Below are 18,065 nucleotides of genomic sequence, written 5' to 3' on the forward strand. Positions count from 1 at the left end.
GCTGGAGAGTTCCCTTAGATGTCCTTGGGTTTCCCCCTGGGGGAGTGAGTTGGTGGCAAAACCAGCCAGGAAGCAACGTGATTGGTAGGGTAGATGAATCTTATCGTCATGTAGGAGGAGAATATGTGTGATTAGTGTCATACTTGAGCATTTTGGTCAGTTAGGAGCCGCATGCTTGTAGCAGTTCTGAAAGCAAGTTCACTGTTGCCTTTGGCTTATAAAGGTCCTGTTGGGGTGCAAGCAGCTGTTCCCCCTGGAGAAGATGGGTAGGGAGGGGTTTGAGTGCCTGAGCAAAGATGAAGGCAACAAAGTGAATTTCACCCTGGTGAAATAAATGATAGATGCCAAACTTCCAACATGACAAAGATAATATTTTCTTTCCAGTGCTTTATTATGTAAGAGCAACATTATGATTTGAAAGAGCAGGGTAAAGAACAATTTATGAGAAGAGTGCACTTTGCTACTGGAAGAAACAGTTAAGAGTTTTGTTCAACAGTTAGGATTTTGCCAGGTTACAGAACAATTTAGTAATAAAAACTCTCTTTAAAATACTCTGAAAAATACTCTGAAAGAAACTCTGACAGTGTTATCAAATTAAACCAATCTTACTGGATCACTAAGTTTGCAGTCTCTCCTGTTTTATCTTACAAGATGGTGCTCATCTGCAGATAAGAGTAAATAATAAGCTTTTTTACAGATAAAATTTGTACTTTTATGTACACTAAATAAAATAATGTGTCTTGCAGTCAAGACACTAGCAGCAATGCTAGTCCAGTGCTTCTGGTTCTTCACTTCATCACCGGTTCACTGAAATAAAGACTGTAGGTGGCAAGCAGAGCTGCATCTGCAGGTGAGCAACATGTACTATAAAGCCGGAGAACTATCATGGGAATCCTCAGTTCCAAATTTTTTGTAGCTCACTGTCAAAATTTGTGATCCTACTAAACCATACTCACACGTTCAAATCCATGTATGCTTAACTGTGGAAAAATAAACAACCTCCTTCTCAACGAAGCCTCAAATATGTCTAAAATAGGATGTTAAAGTAACAAAGACTTGAGAGAGGTAGTGCATGCACAGTTCTCATGAATAAATGAGGAAGGTCACAGCTGAATTGAAGACAAGCCCTCACCTGCTGTTTCCTCTTTCCTTGTATTGTGCTTTTAATGTGGGGGGTTGGCTGGAGGGGGAGGGGTTGTCTGTCTCATCCCTCAATTAGGATTTAGGATATTCTCCTAGAAAGCATGAGATCAGGCAGTTTATGAATAGGCTATAAACACCGATCTCTCGCTTTCCAGGCACACGCTGTGACCAGAAGCTTTTCCAGCAGTAGAGGCTTGCTGTCAGTGGTGCTCTGACCTCTCCCAGCTGATGTCTTCGTAGAAGCTTGTGCATCTGTATGCCAAAGAGCACTGCAGGATTTGGTCTTGAAGGGAGAGAGGTACCCCAGTGTGCCTTAAGTTACTGAACTTCAAAAAGATGTGGTTAGGGTTTTCCAGTGGCTTGGTCATGCTTTGGGAGGTACTGACTGTTTTTCAGACACTACAGAAAACCTGGATACCTTTATGGGTGGCCTGGTTTGATTGTATGGGTCTAGCTATATTATTTTGGAGAGCTAAATGCAAAGTATAATTTTGAAACCTATGATGCTTCTTTTGTTGCTGATGCCTCTTATTTTTCCTTAAGCCCAACATATATAAATTAGTTCCTAGTAAAATGTCATCCCTCTTGACACCACTTAAACCATACCTGATTTAGCATTGCAGCTATATGAAGACATTTCTGAAGTATTTGTTGTAGTTTAATAGTGAGTGTAATTATCAGCCTGTATGAAGATTTCAGGTTCTATATCATTTTTTGCAGGCAAGACAGTAAGGTAAAGATCTGCCATACAACAAATAAGAAAGAAGGAAAAGTAAATATATAGACTATCTTTCTCAGAAGTTATTTGTACAAAGGTAAGGTATTTTTTCCATCTAAATTTTAATTTCCCATGCCAAATATAGAGAAAAAAAGCTACTGGCATTAAGTTTTTATTTATTAAGTTTCTTCTTTCTATAGTTTCTTTGAAGTACTATTGGGATAGTCATATAATGCATTCTGCATTTAGCTGCATTTCCACATTTGTTTAGGTTAACAGCTTGTGATTAATATAAACTTTACAATATCATCACAGCTTTTACTTGAATAGCTCAAATCAAATACAGTAACTAGGAGAGCAGCTAAAAGTATTTCGTAGCTTCATATAATTAAAGGAAGGCTTAATCGTCTCTGATGTTCCTTGCTGGAGAGGACAGGTGTCAGGACAAGTTAACTAGTAAACAAATGAAAAACAGAATTGAGAAGGGACTTAAAATATTTCTGTACCAAAAGAGTTTTTTCTTCTATAATAGATCACAAATTTGGTGGCGGAGACATTCTGAACTCTTCAGTCTCATGGTTTAGATCCCAAGGTTAAAATGCCTGCCTGTTTTGGAAGTTCTGAAATAAGATTTTTTTTTTTCAATTGACCTCCAACCCCTCTATGCTCTTGTATTTCAATTGAATAACTTTCAGTATAAGAACAGAGATAGCCTTACTCAAAGTCAGAAGTAGCTGCTGAATAGTCATCTGTGTTTTAATATCTGAATCTTTTGAACAAAAAATCTGATTTTGGGGTCTTGAATACAGTATTGTATACAGTCTGCTAAAACAGACCTCTTCTCTTTTATAGTGCGTAGGCACGGATGGCTCCACAATGGTTTATCCCTCATTTATGTGTTCAAGCAGAAGGGACATCTGAAAGTGTCAATAATAGGTTTAAAACAGAGAAGGGAGGAGATAGACACTGAAATGTTTTGACTTCTGAACTATATGCTGGTGGTGTTTCTGAAAGTAAAACTTAGTCCATCCTTTCCCTCCAACAAAGATATTTTAATATTTCAGTGTTCTCTTCTGAAACGGTTCTTGTGTTAGTCTCTCAAGAGTTAAACGTAGCTTTGCATAATGAGGACTGTTACTGTAAGGTTTTGAAACTAGACTGCTCTGAAAAAAAGATAACTATTGAAGATTCTGAAAGGCTTTTTGGATGGTAACCAAGTTAAGGAAGCTCTAAGGTTCTTTGGCTTTCCTGCTAGCTGCTTTCACTCACCAGGATCCTGGCACCCTGTCCCTGTGCCCTCATTGCCTCCGTAGCTCCAGTTCTTCTGTCAGGGAATGCCACCATACAATAGGTCCCTTGGGGCTACTTGGATGAGTGACAACCAGCCAGCTCCAAAGTGACAAGCGTTTGAATGTCTAATTGGGTCAGTGCACAGGTGCCTGCTTCTCATGAGGGAGATGTTCTAGCTTTTCTATGTGACTTTCTCTTGGTTCCCCTCATTTTTCCTACAATTGTAAAGCAAAGCTGTCAATACTTTCTTGAAAGAGAACAGGCAGTAGGGAAGAAGGATGATTTCCCTCTAAACTGTTTTGGTTAAAATACCATTACTGCTTGAGCGCTGACTGGAGGGGAGGCAAAAAAGTCCATTGAGGAGATGGATGTATGCTGATAGAAATAGATGATGTAGTAGACTATAATAAAGTGGTTTGATTGGTGAAAACAAATACATTGTGTTTGTACATTGTCTGTATTTACACAGTTCTCATACTGGTTAGAGCTAGAGTCCTGTGCATCAGGGTTGTATGGGAAAGAAAAAAAATGGTTTAGCTATATTTGTACAGTGAGGCTATTCCTAAGTCTAATAAACAACTTGTCTTCATAGAATGCAATCAGATATAGGCAACTGATGTGCAAGGGAACTATTTCAACTTAGTGAAGGCATGGTCTGAGCAAAGAAGACAACTGACACTAAGTCTATGTTACTCAGATGTAGTTGCTCCCATTCCATCTCTTCCTCAAAGAACTATAGAATACTTGGGGTTGGAAGGGATGTGTAGAGATCATCTAGTCCAATGCCACCTCTGCTGCACAGTCAACTAGAGCAGCTTGCTGTTTGGACAATTGGTTCAAATGTTTGACTGCCCTCAAAGTAGAAAAGTGCTTACTTGTGTTCAGATGGAAGTTCATCTGTTTTAATTGGTACCCGTTGCCTCTTGTCCTGCCTCAGAGCACCACTGAGAAATGTTCTTTACCCCCGCCTCCATCAGATATTTATACACATGGTATAAATAAATTATACAAGATATCTTCAAGCATCCTCTTCTTCAGGCTAGAGTCCCAGCTTTTTCAGTATCACCTGAGATCAGATGCTCCAATCCCTTAATTGTTTTTGTGGTTCTTCACTGGATTCACTCCAGTATGCCTGCATCTCACTTTTACTGTGGAGCCCATGAGTGGACACAGCACTCCAAATATGTTTCACCAGTGCTGAGGAGAGGGGAAAGATGTCTTATTTTGACCTGCTGGCAACATTTTTTCTAATGCAACACAGGATACTGTTGGTCTTCTCTGCTTCAAGGGCACCCTGCTGTCTCATGGTCAACCTAGAGTCTGCCAGGACTCCCAGGTGCTTCTCTGCCAAGCTGCTTTCCAGCTGGTCAGCCCCAGCCTGTGCTGCTGCCTGGGGTTGTTCTCCCCAGGTGGAGGACTTTGTATTTTCTTTTGTTGAACCTCATGAGCTACCTGTTGGGCTGTTGTTCGCCTGTTGAAGTCCCTCTGCATGGCAGTGCAATCAGTTGGTGTATTACCTCTCCTCCTGGTCTTGTATCAACAGTGTACTTGCTAAGGGTGCTCTCTGCCCCATGGTACTGGTCAAAGTACCTTTAAACAAAGGTTTAAAAAAGCTTTAAAGCTTTAAACAAAGATGTTTAACAGTACTGGCCCCAGTATCAATCAAAGCTTTGTTAAACAAATACTGAGTATTTCTTTTACGATACATACATTCTTGCAAATTTGAGGTGATTCCTGTGGCAATCATGAGAACAACCAAAGTCATAAATGAACACTCTACAACATTTTAAAAATAATTTTAATTGGGATGTGTCTTTGTTCTATTTTTGCTCTGAGAAGTTTTCTGAGCTTTCAGCTTCCTGCGAAATAATGATATAAGAGAAATAATGGTGAAGGATCTTGAGAATATATTTGAATGCAGAATTCTTGTTCTGTGCTGCATATGCATTCACTAAAATCCCACGAAGAGTGACTGTTTAACATAGAAAGCAGCAAACACAAATATTAAGACCTGGATTTACTACATTTCATTTCAGGTGCTTGGATACCTCAGATAAATTAACAGCATGGTTGTTTAATCAATGGGAATTGATCCAATTAAAGGAAGAAAAATTTTGTAGGCAACTTGAATTCTGACAATTGTCTCATCTGTCTACCTGTGTGTAGAGTTGGTGTGTGAGTGCAAAGAGCAGGGAAGGTAGCAGTATGTAGAAAGGAGGGGGAATAGGAAGTCAGTGAATCGCTGCATAAGGATTTGTTTGTGGAACTTCAACCTATGTATTTTGCAGCTGCTTTCATCTGTTCTTCTTTCCAGTTTGCTTAGTCAAGTTAGAATATTACTGCTCCTTTGAAAATTGTTTCGCCCATTCCCACTGTTGGTGATCTATTTTACAATATACTATTGCTAGTATGAAGTGCCCAGCTTTAAGAGAAATATTTTGTTGTTTTTGCTTCTTGATACTAAAAAAATAAAAGTAATGAAAAAACCTAAAACTCTGAGTAAAGACATACAGGAACTCAACCTGTGAGTTACGATACAGGATTCTTTTATCAGGGTGAAGTATTTATACATGTGATTAAAATAACTTTTCAGTTAGCTTTATTTATTTTCAAATATTTTTGCTCTTGTAACTAAATGCATGATTTTGGAATCTCAAAATGGTTGAGGTCATCTTGTCCAACCTCCTTGCTCAAGCATGGACACATAGAGCAGACTTCCCAGAACCATGTTCCAGATGCCTTCTGAGCATCTCCAAGGATTGGGATTCTACCACTACCACAGGCAAGCTTTTCCAGTGCTCAGTCACCCTCAGAGTCAAAAAGTGTTTCCTGATGTTCAATCAGAGCCTCCCGTTTTGCAATTTCTTTTGTGTCTGAATGATCTGTTAGCATGTCCAAATGATATCCAACCTTTGCTTTCCAGAGATCCATGACTGCACCTTTTCTATCTTTCAACGCTAGCTCTTAGGAGTGCTCTAATTCTAAAATTTTGTTTAAAAATATTATACTGTTGAGTGTACAAACTGGGAAAGAAAGCTACATATCAGATGCTCTTATTGAATGCTTGGACAAGCTCCAATAGTAGTAAAAAAAGCAAAAAACAAACAAACAAACAAAAAACCCCCTACACCTCACACCTTCATGAGCTTGCAAATATTTCACCCAAAATTTATTTATTTGCAACTTGGGAATTCCTTTCTGCATCATTAAGAGGAACGTTTTAAACCATTTTGAATGTTGGTAAAGACAGTGTTTTAAAATTGGTACAATCAATCATCTTCTGTTATAAGTATGTCAGCAGATACAACTAGAAGCCAAGATAAAGTACTGTCTTTAGCATAAATGCTGTTTTCTTTTTTCAGTTGAATTTTTTCCAATGTCTAACGACACCCCCTGTAGCTGATCTTGTTTGGATTATAGAAGAGAAACTAGATTCCATCTTAGGGTTTCTCAGTAAATACGTTTTGCATATCCGTTTTGTAAAGAAAAATGCAGGGGGAATAGGGTAGAGGTAATGAAAGGATAACCATTTTTACTGACCTGACAGAATAAAGCAAATGATTAAGTAGACCAGTATTTAAAATAAATGAATTTAAGTTCCAGCTGAAGAATTTTTTTTTTAAGTGTGTCCTTGCAACCTTTAAGTGGCAACTTGATTGAGGCTTAATAATGTGGTCAATAACATTTTTACGGTACAATTCCTCAGTGGAAGCTTAAGTGAAACTTATACAGGTGCTTTTACTTATCACAGACACTCTGTCTGGCAAATACACATTATCTGATCTTTAAAGACTCTTCAGTCTATGCAATTAATAAAATCATAGGACAATTTAGGTTTTAAGGTCTTCTGGTGGGTTTGGAAGTCATCTAGTCTAACCTCTTGTGCAAAGCAAGGCAGACTTTGGAGTTGGTGCAGATTGTTCAGTGCTTAGTCCCATTTATTTTAGATATATCCAAAGGTGGAGATTCTGCAGCCTCCTTGGGCAACTTAGTCATGTGCTTAACTGCTCTCCTTGGAGATTTTTTTGTTCAAGTCTGATTGAACTTTTTCTCGTTTCAACATGTGAGTACTGTTTCTTGGCCTGTTATAGTGCACCTTGAAAAAGTCTGCATTTTCTGCAACCTTGCTTTTGTAGTGGAAGACTGATTAGGTTCCTCCTTGGCCTTCTTTTTTTCCAGTTAAAACAAACTCAATTTTCTGAGCATATCTTTGAACATTATGTGCTCCAGATCCTTGACCATCAAAGCAGCTGTCCACTGGACTCTAAGTTCCTCAGTGTTTTGCAATTGAGGGACCCAAAACCAGACACAGTTTTCAAGATGAATAAATACCTCATGAATATCAAGTAGAGCAGTTGCATACTTTTTTTCAATCTGCTGACTATGCTTCTTTGTTCCTGCTCCCTCCTTCTCTTGCTGTGATTGGCATACGTATGTGTGAAACTGTCTTCTGTTGTGATTGGGACTTCATGCTGCACATATATATAAACATAAAAATGTTATATTATTTAGTTATTGAGCAAGGGCTGGTTGTTTAGTTTAGTACTACTACCTTGTGTGAGGGGAAATAGCGGAAACTTAAGAAACTAGAGCAAAAGATGTAGGCTGAGACAAGAAATATGAAAGTAAAGATTAAATAGTTTAATAGTGCTTATTAGCTTCAAATAGAAAGTGCAGAAGACATTTATATGAAATTTTAAAGGAGCATCTATTGTAGAAACAGATTTGGTAGACTACTATGGTGGTTTTACCCTGCTGGGGAGCTGAGCTCCGTTGCAACTGCTCTCTAACTCCCCCTCCTCAAAGGAAAAGGGAGAGAAAAAAAAAAAAAAAAGATGGGAAGGGCTCAAGGGTTGAGATAAGTACACTGAGATCACTCAACAAGTATCATCACGGGCAAAAAAAACTCAGCATAGGGAGATTAATATATCTTATTGCGTATCGCTAGCAGACTAGGACAGTGAGAAATTAAACCAAACTAGAAACACCTTCCTCCCATCCACTCTCTTCCACTACCTACCCCCAAGCAGTGCAGGGGAACGGGGAATAGGGGCTGCGGTCAGTCCCTAACCCTTCATCTCCACCGCTCCTTCATGGTCCCTCTCTGCCCCTGCTCCATGTGGGGTCCCTCCCACGGGATGCTGTCCTTCCCGAAATGAGCCTGTGGGCAGGCTCTTCAGGTTCTCTTCAAGAACTGCTCCCACATGGCTCCGTACCATGGGGTCCATCCCCCAGGAGCAAACTGCTCCAGCACGGGTCCCCCACGGGCGGCAGCTCCCCCCAGACCCCCTGCTCCTGCGGGGGCTCCTCTCCATGGGCTGCAGCTCTGGCCCGGGGCCTGCTCCTGTGGGGGCTCTCCATGGGCCGCAGCCTCCTCCAGGCCACATCCACCTGCTCCACCGGGGGCTCCTCCACGGACTGCAGCGTGGAGATCTGCTCCATGTGGGACCCATGGGCTGCAGGGGGACAGCCTGCTCCACCAGGGGCCTCTCCACAGGCCGCAGGGGAACTTGTGCAGTGTGCCTGGAGCACCTCCTGCCCACCTTTTGCACTGACCTGGGGGTCTGCAGGGCTGCTTCTCACTCCTCTCTCTCCCAGCAGTTGTGCAGCAGTTTTTCCCCCTTTCTTAAAACTGGTCCCCCAGATGCACAAACAACATCTCTTATTGACTCGGCTCTGGGTAGTGGCAGATTCCTTTGGAGCTGGCTAAAACTGGCCCTTATCTAACATGGGGCAGCTGCTGGGCTCTGCACATAGAGGTCACCCCTACAGCCACCCTGGGTTAGTTTTTCCTGTAACGGAGATGGGAGTAAAGTACATTAAAATTATTATTGAAATACAAGAATAAAAGCAAATCAGTCTAGCTTATAAATTTATAGTCTGTCTAGGCATAAATCCTAGAATTCCAGAGTTACATTAAGCATAACAAAAAGCAATCACACCTAAAGGCAGGATTTGATGGTGCAGCCAAAGGCAAAAACAAGTGTGCAGACTTAATCTTTTTGTTATCATGCCTTGACCAGGTTTATATTCAACAGGACCTCTTATTTGTGAGGCTTAGAGTCTTGCAAAACATTCATCCACATTTTCTTTTTTGTCTATCAGCCGCAAAGCAGTGATGCTTTCACACCCTCTTCCCTGTTTTGATTCCTCTTTGATTTTAGGGCTTGGTATTGGGAATGTGCAAAAGTAACACCAGGGGAAGCCCTGACTTGATAGTTTATAAAAACACTAAGATACTGTTAGGCAACATTGCACTTACTTGTTTAAAATCTATTTGTTTATATATCTTCTTTGTTTAAAGTTTGTGTTAGTAAATATTTTATGGAACATATTAACAAGAGAAAGGGGCTGACATAGTACTGAAGGAGACTGCAAAAAGAAAACTCTGAATACATCTTTTTCCCTTGGTCTGTCACAGGGAAGGCTTGACAATGTACAATGTTGAATTTGTTATAGAGCGGTTTGTCAGTGCATAAGCTCATGCTCATATTTGCAGGAGTAAGAAGTAATAAACAAAGAATCTGAAACAAAGGATGTAATTAATTCAGATTTCAGAAAAACTTGTGATACTGTACGACACAGAAGATGAGCTTACAAAATCAATTAGGAAAAGACCACTGGAATGGATTACAGCAGGATATAAAGGGCAAAGGATAACAGCTCAATATGGAGAGGGATAAACTGTTTTCTAAGTCACTATTTTTTATCACTATCTAAAATAATAAAAGAAGATTAAGTTTCTTGGTTTTATTACAGGTTTATAGAATAGTTAGTAAATGTAATGAACAGGCATTATTAGTGGATGAGCTGGAAAGATTTATGCATCAATAAAATGTAATGGATAATGAGTAAAGGCAGCAAATGTACATTTTAATATCTGGAGGGCTTCAGCCTTTGTTGAAGGATGATGTCCTTTTGCAGAGCACTGCAGGTAGTGCCTTAATTATCAGAATATTTTTTGCAACAGGAGTGTATTATGTCTAAATATCTACAAATATTTAAGTGGCTGACAGTGTAACACTTTTTTTTTCCTATTTATTTCAAGGAAATAATATTCTAAAAGCTTTAAAACTTCAGATTATTTTTGTGCTATTGGTTGAGCTGCATGTTGATCTCTGAAACAAGATGTTCATGTTATCACTGCTAAAATTTGTTAGTAGATGCAGAGGTATCTGGAATGTATGGATTTATTTCTAAGAAGCTAGGGCTAACAAATCTAGATCTGTGCTTAACATAGAAAGAATAAAAGGCAAGTAGAGGCTTGTAACTCACTTCCCCCTTGTTTTTCTTCCTCCCCCAAAATCTCCTTGTTAGTTCCACTATATCAGAAGCAGGTAGTAACACCAGGGGAAGGCATAAAATGGACAGAAGATTATTGACTGCTGAAGTGATTACTCCTTTGAGTGAGCTTTAGTTTCTGACTTTGCTACAGTCTTAAAAATTCTGGACAATATTTTGTTGTACTATCCCCAGGGAAAAAAAAAATAATAATAAATAAAATATATGTATATATATATATTGTTCCATTCACTAAGATCCAAATGTTTTACATTTCCTGAGCCTTAGCTGCTCCTTGGTAGAATGAACCTTCTGAAATGTACACAAATGTTGAGTAACAGCATTTGTATATTTATTCCTCATGCCCTGCACTTCTCCCAAAGTGATGCTGTATGTACATCACTCAGAATTAATTTCTTGCCTACGCCTACTGTCTTCACAGGAGGAAGAGGAGGCTGGTGCCTTATCTCAGGACAGTTGTCCATGGGGCTCTTTTCTTCCTCCGTGAAGCAATCTGGCCTGTTTGCAATCAAGAGGCTCAGGAGGCTCAGAAGAAAAGCAGCTTTAGTATCTCTTGCTCCTTTTGGCAACCTGAAGGAGCACTGTTGGGGTGCCCTGAACTGCTTTTCCCCTGCCTTTTTCCCTCCAGATGACTCCACATGTGCCTCTGCAAGCAAGTCAGGCCCAACTTCTAACAGTTTAGTTTCACTAGGGTTCTCATAACTTAGTCTACTTTCTAAAATATGATATACGCACGTGGTGAAATATGTCTTGTTCACAGCAAAAAGATGTAAAAAACCTTTGGCATCTGTCCCATTCTTTCAGGCATAAAGTTCGTTAAGAAAAATCTCTGTTAGACTCGTCTTGCATGGAAATCCAAACCATCTACACTGAACACATTACCACTTCTTGTTCATGTGAAACCTACAGATCTACATACCATGCCAGAACTCATTTGCAGAGTAGCATGGGTCAACTTTAATAGAGTCATGGGTTCTAAGGTAAATGGTACTTTTTTTTCAGGCTATGATTTAAGACCCCTTCTTGATTTCTGTTCCCCTTCTTTATCGTACAAATGTACATATATTTCAGCATTGTAAAAAACTGATGGAGAATTCAGAGACAAAGATCTGGGGAATACAGAGTCATAGATTGGAGCTTCTAAAGTACTTTCCATTTCCATTGTTTCTCCTAAATTATTTACCATATTTGTAGATCTTTAAATGTCTGCTACTTGCTTGCTGCTGTATTTTTTTCTGTGCTTTTCTAGCTGTTGTGTTGCTAGGACATACCCAAGTAGCTACAAAGGTTACAAAGCATTCAAAGGAAGAAGCTTCTCAGTGAAGTGGGAAAGCAGTAAAATAATAAATCACATGAAGATTCTGAAATATAAAATTTGAAGCAATATCTTTGTGTTTGTAAAAGTATGAGTTTGCTTGCAAAAAGCTTGTCTTTGATTAAAAATGAAATAACAGTTAGCCCTTTGTGTTCCAACACCCTGAATTGAGTATCTGGTGTTTACAAATCTTGATTTTTCTGAATTGGCAATTTAAAAAGTATTTACTAGAATATTCCAAAAAATGTGTCAAGTGTGATTAACAGTCTGTATTCTAACGTGAACTTTTTTTTTGTAGAGTTGTTTCTAAACTTCAAAAAATAAATAGATTATTCATACCACCATAGGCACTGCTACAATTCTGTATTATTTCAATTCACACAGATAATAGATTTTCCTGAATTGCATGAAGTGCATAGTTTACAGTATTATGCAATAACGTCAGCACTTTTAGGGTAGTTGCTACAACTATTTGGCATTTTCTTTGAAAAGAAAGTGCTCAGTTTGGCTTTGCATTTCCTGCCTTGCAAGAATTTTGAGTCCTTTTACTTTATTATGGAAAACTAGTCATTTTGAGAAGTTACAGAACTGAGAATCTAAAATTCTTTCATGTAATAAAAAGCTAGTTACTAAACTAGTAACTAGTTATAACTTAGTAACTTATATATATATATTTGTTATTAACTGGATGCTCCTCTCCACTGTATTTCTTATGTTGTCATCATTTGAACCTTGACAACTTGATGGTAAGCAGTCAATTTAGAGAACCTGCCAAGAATGAAAGAACTATGTAATAAAGGTTAAATAAGGTAGATATTTGAATTGTGTAAGAAACACATTTTCAAATACGAAACATTTTAAAATTTGAGTTGCAGTGCTTATGTAGCTAGATCCACAAATTATATGACTAAACATCTCACTTCTCAAAAGCATTGCTCAGACATAACTTCAGACTGCATTCAGTGAGAACTGCCACCTCCTGTATAGGTCTGCATTTATCTTGGTGAGCCTCGTCCAGACAAAATTTGATTCTATGGCTGGAGGCCAGCAGAGCAGGTCTGCCCTCCCCACTGACCGTGGAAAGATGTGTAGGGCTTAGAGGCTGTTTGTTCCTTCACTCTGGAGTCTCTCAGGGCTGGTCTACAACTTGAAAGTTTTGTTAGCAATTTAATAGGCAATTAAATTCTCAGGAAGTACTTCAAAGGAAAAATGGGTGTTTGGCTGGCAGGAATGGATGTTTTCCAGCCAGAGAAAAGAGAGGAAAAATGTTGCAAGGATGATTTAAGCCCTGTAGGCATTTTTTCAAATAACCTGCCATCAGGAAGTTTGTTCAGGCAAGTTTCTCCAGTCCTCTAACTGAAATAGTAGCTCTAAGGCCACACAGCTTTTGAAGGAATTGAAGCTTCTTCACATCTAGAAAAGAAGACTGCAGAAGGACAGCGTGCGTCTGCCAGTTAATGTCTTTCAAGCACTTGTAAAACTGCAGTAGAGCTGTATCATGGATGGTGATACGGAATAACGTAGAACAACTATTCTTCCAAACCACTGACATACTTAAAGGGTAGCATTAGATGCACAGTATTTCCTATTGAAAGAGTAAATATAGTATTTTGGTGTCTTTGGGAGTTCACACGATTTCTTTTGTTCTTTGGATGAGTATGATCAGAGAGCTGGAGCACCTCTCCTATGGGGACAGGCTGAGGGAGTTGGGGTTGTTCAGCCTGGAGAAGAGAAGGCTCCAGGGAGACCTTACAGTGGCCTTCCAGTACCTAAAGGAGGACCTAAAGGAGGCCTACCGAAAAGCTGGGGAGGGACTCTTTGTCAGGGAGTGTAGTGATAGGACAAGGAGTAATGATGGTAAACTAAAAAAGGGTAGTTAGGTTAGATATGAGGAATAAATTCTTCACTCAGAGGGTGGTGAGGTACCAGAACACCCAGAGAAGCTGTGGATGCCCCGTCCCTGGAGGTGTTCAAGGCCAGGCTGGATGGGGCTTTGGGCAACCCGGTGTGGTGGGAGGTGTCCCTGCCCATGGCAGGGGGTTGGAGCTGGGTGGTCTTTAAGGTCCCTTCCAACCCAAACCATTCTGTGATTCTATGCAAATGTTTGCAATAACAATGAGATGGTTGAGGAATGTCGGAAAGTGTAAGTTCTAGATGCACCACATCAGATCCTTGGTTAGTGAAATGTTTGTGAATTCTGTTAATATATAAAAAATGCTGGAAAGAAACAAAATATTCCTGCAGCCTGCAGATGTTAAAAGTGGAGGTGGGATTCAAAGGGAGCCGTAAAATTATTTTTCTAAGTTAATAACTGAGCCTTGTTTCTTTCTTTACACAGTTCTCCCAAAACAATATCTAATGTGAAATACAGTTGTAATTCTCAGCATTTTCGTAGATTATGCTGCTATCGGTTTTTAACTTAAAAACTAAGCTTTTTAAGCTGTAAAATCAGTTTGCTCACTACAAGAGTTTGCTTTGTTTAGTCAGTTGAAAATTAACACAAGTTTAGAAAGCTGATGGGGCGTTTTGTTTGACTCATTTTTTGGCACTGCTACTGAAAAGTGGTTAGTAACTCATGCTTAAACTGTAAAGAAACTAGATCCACACCTATTATTTCCAAAACCCAAGTTGTCCTTTCATGGTGTTTCACACTTGCTCACTGGTTTCCCATAAGTGAGTTATGAAAAAGATTTTAAAAGCTTGATTCTTCATACTGTTGTTGCAAAAATCATGCTGGTAGCCTATGTGAGGTTGCTGGAGCACAGGTAAGTAGGAAATAAAACTGGGAAGGGTTTAGCCTATATATTCTATAAAATATATTTTATATGTTCTATAGAAACAATCATATTAAAGGTTTACCACAAACAGCTGTGCTATACTGACTTAAACAGCCATCACCATCCTTGCCTTTTCCCAGCATTACTGCAACATTTAGATAATGCATCTTGAAACTGAAATGAGATCTATTTGTTAATTTAAAGCCTTATCTCTTGAGGAACTGGAAGGGCTGGTGGAGTGGGAGAGAATTTTATGTAATTGCATTTTGGTATGAGAGCTTTCCTGTAGTATATAAAAAGGGGATAACCACAAAAAAAAAGCTTCCTTAAACCTCTGAATTTTTATTGTGCTATATCAAAGTGAATAAAGGTATTTTTGTTATGTAACTGTTTTACTTGAAAGACCCAAGATGAATGCTGAATTTTATTCTTTCTCACAAACATGCTGTAGCAGGATGTACTGTTTGCTGAATAGGGCTGAGCTGAGCATCAGAAGTAGCTTCCGGAAAGCATCAAGTAGTGCATCAGAGTATGGGCCTGCTATTCCAGGGAAGCCCTACACAAGGGGAGATCTAGATTTTGGAAGATACTATCCTGTTATTATTTACGGTTTATAATCTGTAGATGCAGTTACTTGGGTTTCCTTGATTGCATAATGGCCCAGCTTCAGGAGAAATATAAATTTCTTAGAGTCTTGTGATTATGGCCCTTTACTAGCTTAAACCTGGACAGAAAAAAAGCCTGGAATATAGTTTCCTCCTACTTCATGATTGCATTGCTTGCAAGTACAACTACCTAAAAGGAAGTTGTGGGGAGCTGGGGGTTGGCCTCTTCTCGCAAATAACTAGTGATAGGACTAGAGGGAATGGCCTCAAGTTGTGCCAGGGGAGGTTTAGGTTGGAAATGAGGAGACATTTCTTCTCAGAAAGAGCAGTCAGGCATTGGAACGGGTTGCCCAGGGAGGTGGTGGAGTCACCATCCATGGGGGTGTTCAAGGAACGGTTGGACATGGTGCTTAGGGACATGGTTTAGTGGGTGACATTGGTGGTAGGGGGATGGCTGAACCAGATGATCTTGGAGGTCTTTTCCAACCCTAATGATTCTATATACTACTGTGCACAGTGTTGCAACTTCTTTCTTCCATGCTCAGTCATACCATGGTCTCATACTGTACAAGAGGTTTTCAGCTCTGGTTTCTGGTTTCATGCTGATATAGCTGTACTTAAAACTCTCAGGAGAAAGAACTATTAGTTTTTTTCCCAGTAGTTTCTGTTGGTTGTGCTAGGTATTTCCTCACTGAGACTGTTGTGAGTACTGTGCCGCAAACATCTGCCTCTTTCGTGTTCATTGTAATGGGAGATGTAGATGCCCAGACCAACTATGTGAAGTGCATACGTCCTTACTGTGTTCAGTGCTGGGAAGCCTGTGTCAGTTGTTTCTCGTTTTAGTCCTAAGTGTTCAGGTAGGATCCTGTGACTTGTGTATACAGTATTTGAAATGCTGAGCTTGTTTATCATCACATTTGTCATTGAATATCCCCAGAGTTGCATAGCTTTCAGCTGGTGGAATGACTTAACCGTTCAAAAACAATGTTTTCTTCCCTCAGAGAATGTAAGTAATCAAATGCTACAAACACTGAGTTGCAGATTGTGACAACAATCATTGCAACCTCAGTGGAGGACTCCTCTGTGGGCTATCGACCTTGCATTCAGGGCTGCAGGGCACCTTCAAGAAGGGATATCGCACAGAGAAGTGAGCATAGGAGAGAAGAGTTACAAAGAACACAGACTTAGGACACAACCAGACTGTAAGGTTGATATAGGTGTGGTATGTGCATTCGTACCTTGACAAACGGCAGCGTTTATCTCTGTTACTCATGTGGCTGCCCTACTTGCCTGTTCAGCCCAGCAGCTGCCTGTGAGGTGCCCTATGTGTGACAGTCTCTTCCCAGGGCTGGGTGATACAGGGTGTGCATGGCACCTTTGCTAGCAGGTACTCTCTTGCACCCTGCTCTCTTCTCGCAGAAGTCAGGAAAATGGGTTGCTCTCCTGAGCTTAAAGCACATCAGTATGGTGTGACCTCCATTTTGTTTCCCGGAGGCACTCACTCTGCAGCGGGGTCTGCAGCTCTTTGGTTCTTGTACCCAGTAGTTCCCTTATTTGATTTGAGAAGCATGTTTGGGTGCAATCCCCTCTAATTGAACTCAGCAGCAGAATTGCTGTTGACCTTACTTTAATTAGGATATCGTCCGTTATTATGGACTGTCTGTGCTGAGATTGCATTCTCATCACGCCATTGCATTCCAGTGGGTGTATGAAAACTGATGGAATAAGCTTTACATGATTTAATATACTTCCTGAGTTGATTTTTGTCAAGCTCATTGTATCTGTACTAGTCTATGTAAGAGGAAGACCCACAAAGACCCAAGCAAAGATGTCTATGCTTTATTCAACTATATGTATTTGAAAGGTGAGTGGCTATGGCAGGACAGGAGAAACCTTCTGTGATGCCTCACATAGCAAAAACACCTGGCCCTTACTTGGAGTTTGTCACTAAACAGCAGTTACAACACCATTGCTTTTTCAGGTACAACAATTCTTTGCCATTCTTTCACATTGGGAAATGACTGAAGGAGCACACCATGCTGTGTTGGTGTAACTGTTGCTTTATAACATGGTGACTTCTCAACTAATCATGTAGCAGATAGGTGTAGAGAACTCCTTCAAACAGCTGAGCCAGCAGGTCTTACTGCCAATCAGCCTGCCTGCCTTTCTCCCTGCCGGTGGGTGCTGCCGTCCTGTGAGAGCCATCTAAATTGCTCATTTGATCATTTACCTGCTTAAGTCTTGACAAGTCCTTTATTGAGCTGCCTGGAAGAAGACTTTTGTCTGTAACCTTACACTACCCATAGTTTGCCAGTGTTGAGGTTAAATTTAATTTGGCACAAACCTGCAGTGGTGGACCAGAAGCCAATATAAGTTGCTGAAGAGTTGGGGATAATGGCTCTGGTTTTGTCATGTGTATTTGGGGAACACAGGCTAGCATTATAAGTCTAATGATGGAAAACTAAAAGGTTTGGCACCAAACTTACACGGCAGAGGTAAGAAGAGCAACATCAGTTTCAAACAGAGCTGACCTAAAACCTCATTGACCTTATAGATTGATGAGTAGAGTACTACATTGGTCTGTATGGGCACTGTCACCGGAGGGAAAGAAATGCTTATAGCATCACTTTGTATTCATTTGGGATCCCTATAAGAATGGTAGAATGTAGCAGGGGATTTCAGACTTCTAATTAAACACCAGGGATTGCATACCCTTTTTGTTGCAAGAGATGAAATCTAAAATTTGTAGTATGAAGATCGTCCAAAAAAAAAAATTTATACTTTTTTGTTCCAACCCATTTAAGCCCTTTGTGAAATAGACAAACTATTATATTTGGAAAGGCACCAACACTTTCAGGCTTTTATTAAATGATTAATCTCTACAATTTGTGGATTCTGAAGCAGAAACATTGTTA

At 39.9% G+C, this 18,065-nt stretch overlaps 1 protein-coding gene across 27 annotated transcripts in view; it reads left to right on the forward strand.

The window, feature by feature from the left end:
- The window catches only part of NRCAM (neuronal cell adhesion molecule), a 150,853-nt gene that overhangs the window by 47,337 nt on the left and 85,451 nt on the right, over window positions 1-18,065 (forward strand). For 3 of the 27 annotated variants that reach the window (XM_040550911.1, XM_040550956.1, XM_040550928.1), the window contains exon 2: window positions 1,864-1,958. The exons of 22 other annotated variants lie outside the window; for them this stretch is intronic. The gene's annotated coding sequence lies outside the window, so the exon portion shown is untranslated. Of the gene's footprint in view, window positions 1-1,863; window positions 1,959-11,257; window positions 11,434-18,065 lie in introns of all 27 variants that reach the window. 2 more of the 27 variants (XM_040550921.1, XM_040550966.1) reach the window with 1 other exon arrangement.

This window comes from Cygnus olor, chromosome 1 (assembly GCF_009769625.2).
Source record: "Cygnus olor isolate bCygOlo1 chromosome 1, bCygOlo1.pri.v2, whole genome shotgun sequence".
Lineage (NCBI taxonomy): Eukaryota > Metazoa > Chordata > Aves > Anseriformes > Anatidae > Cygnus > Cygnus olor.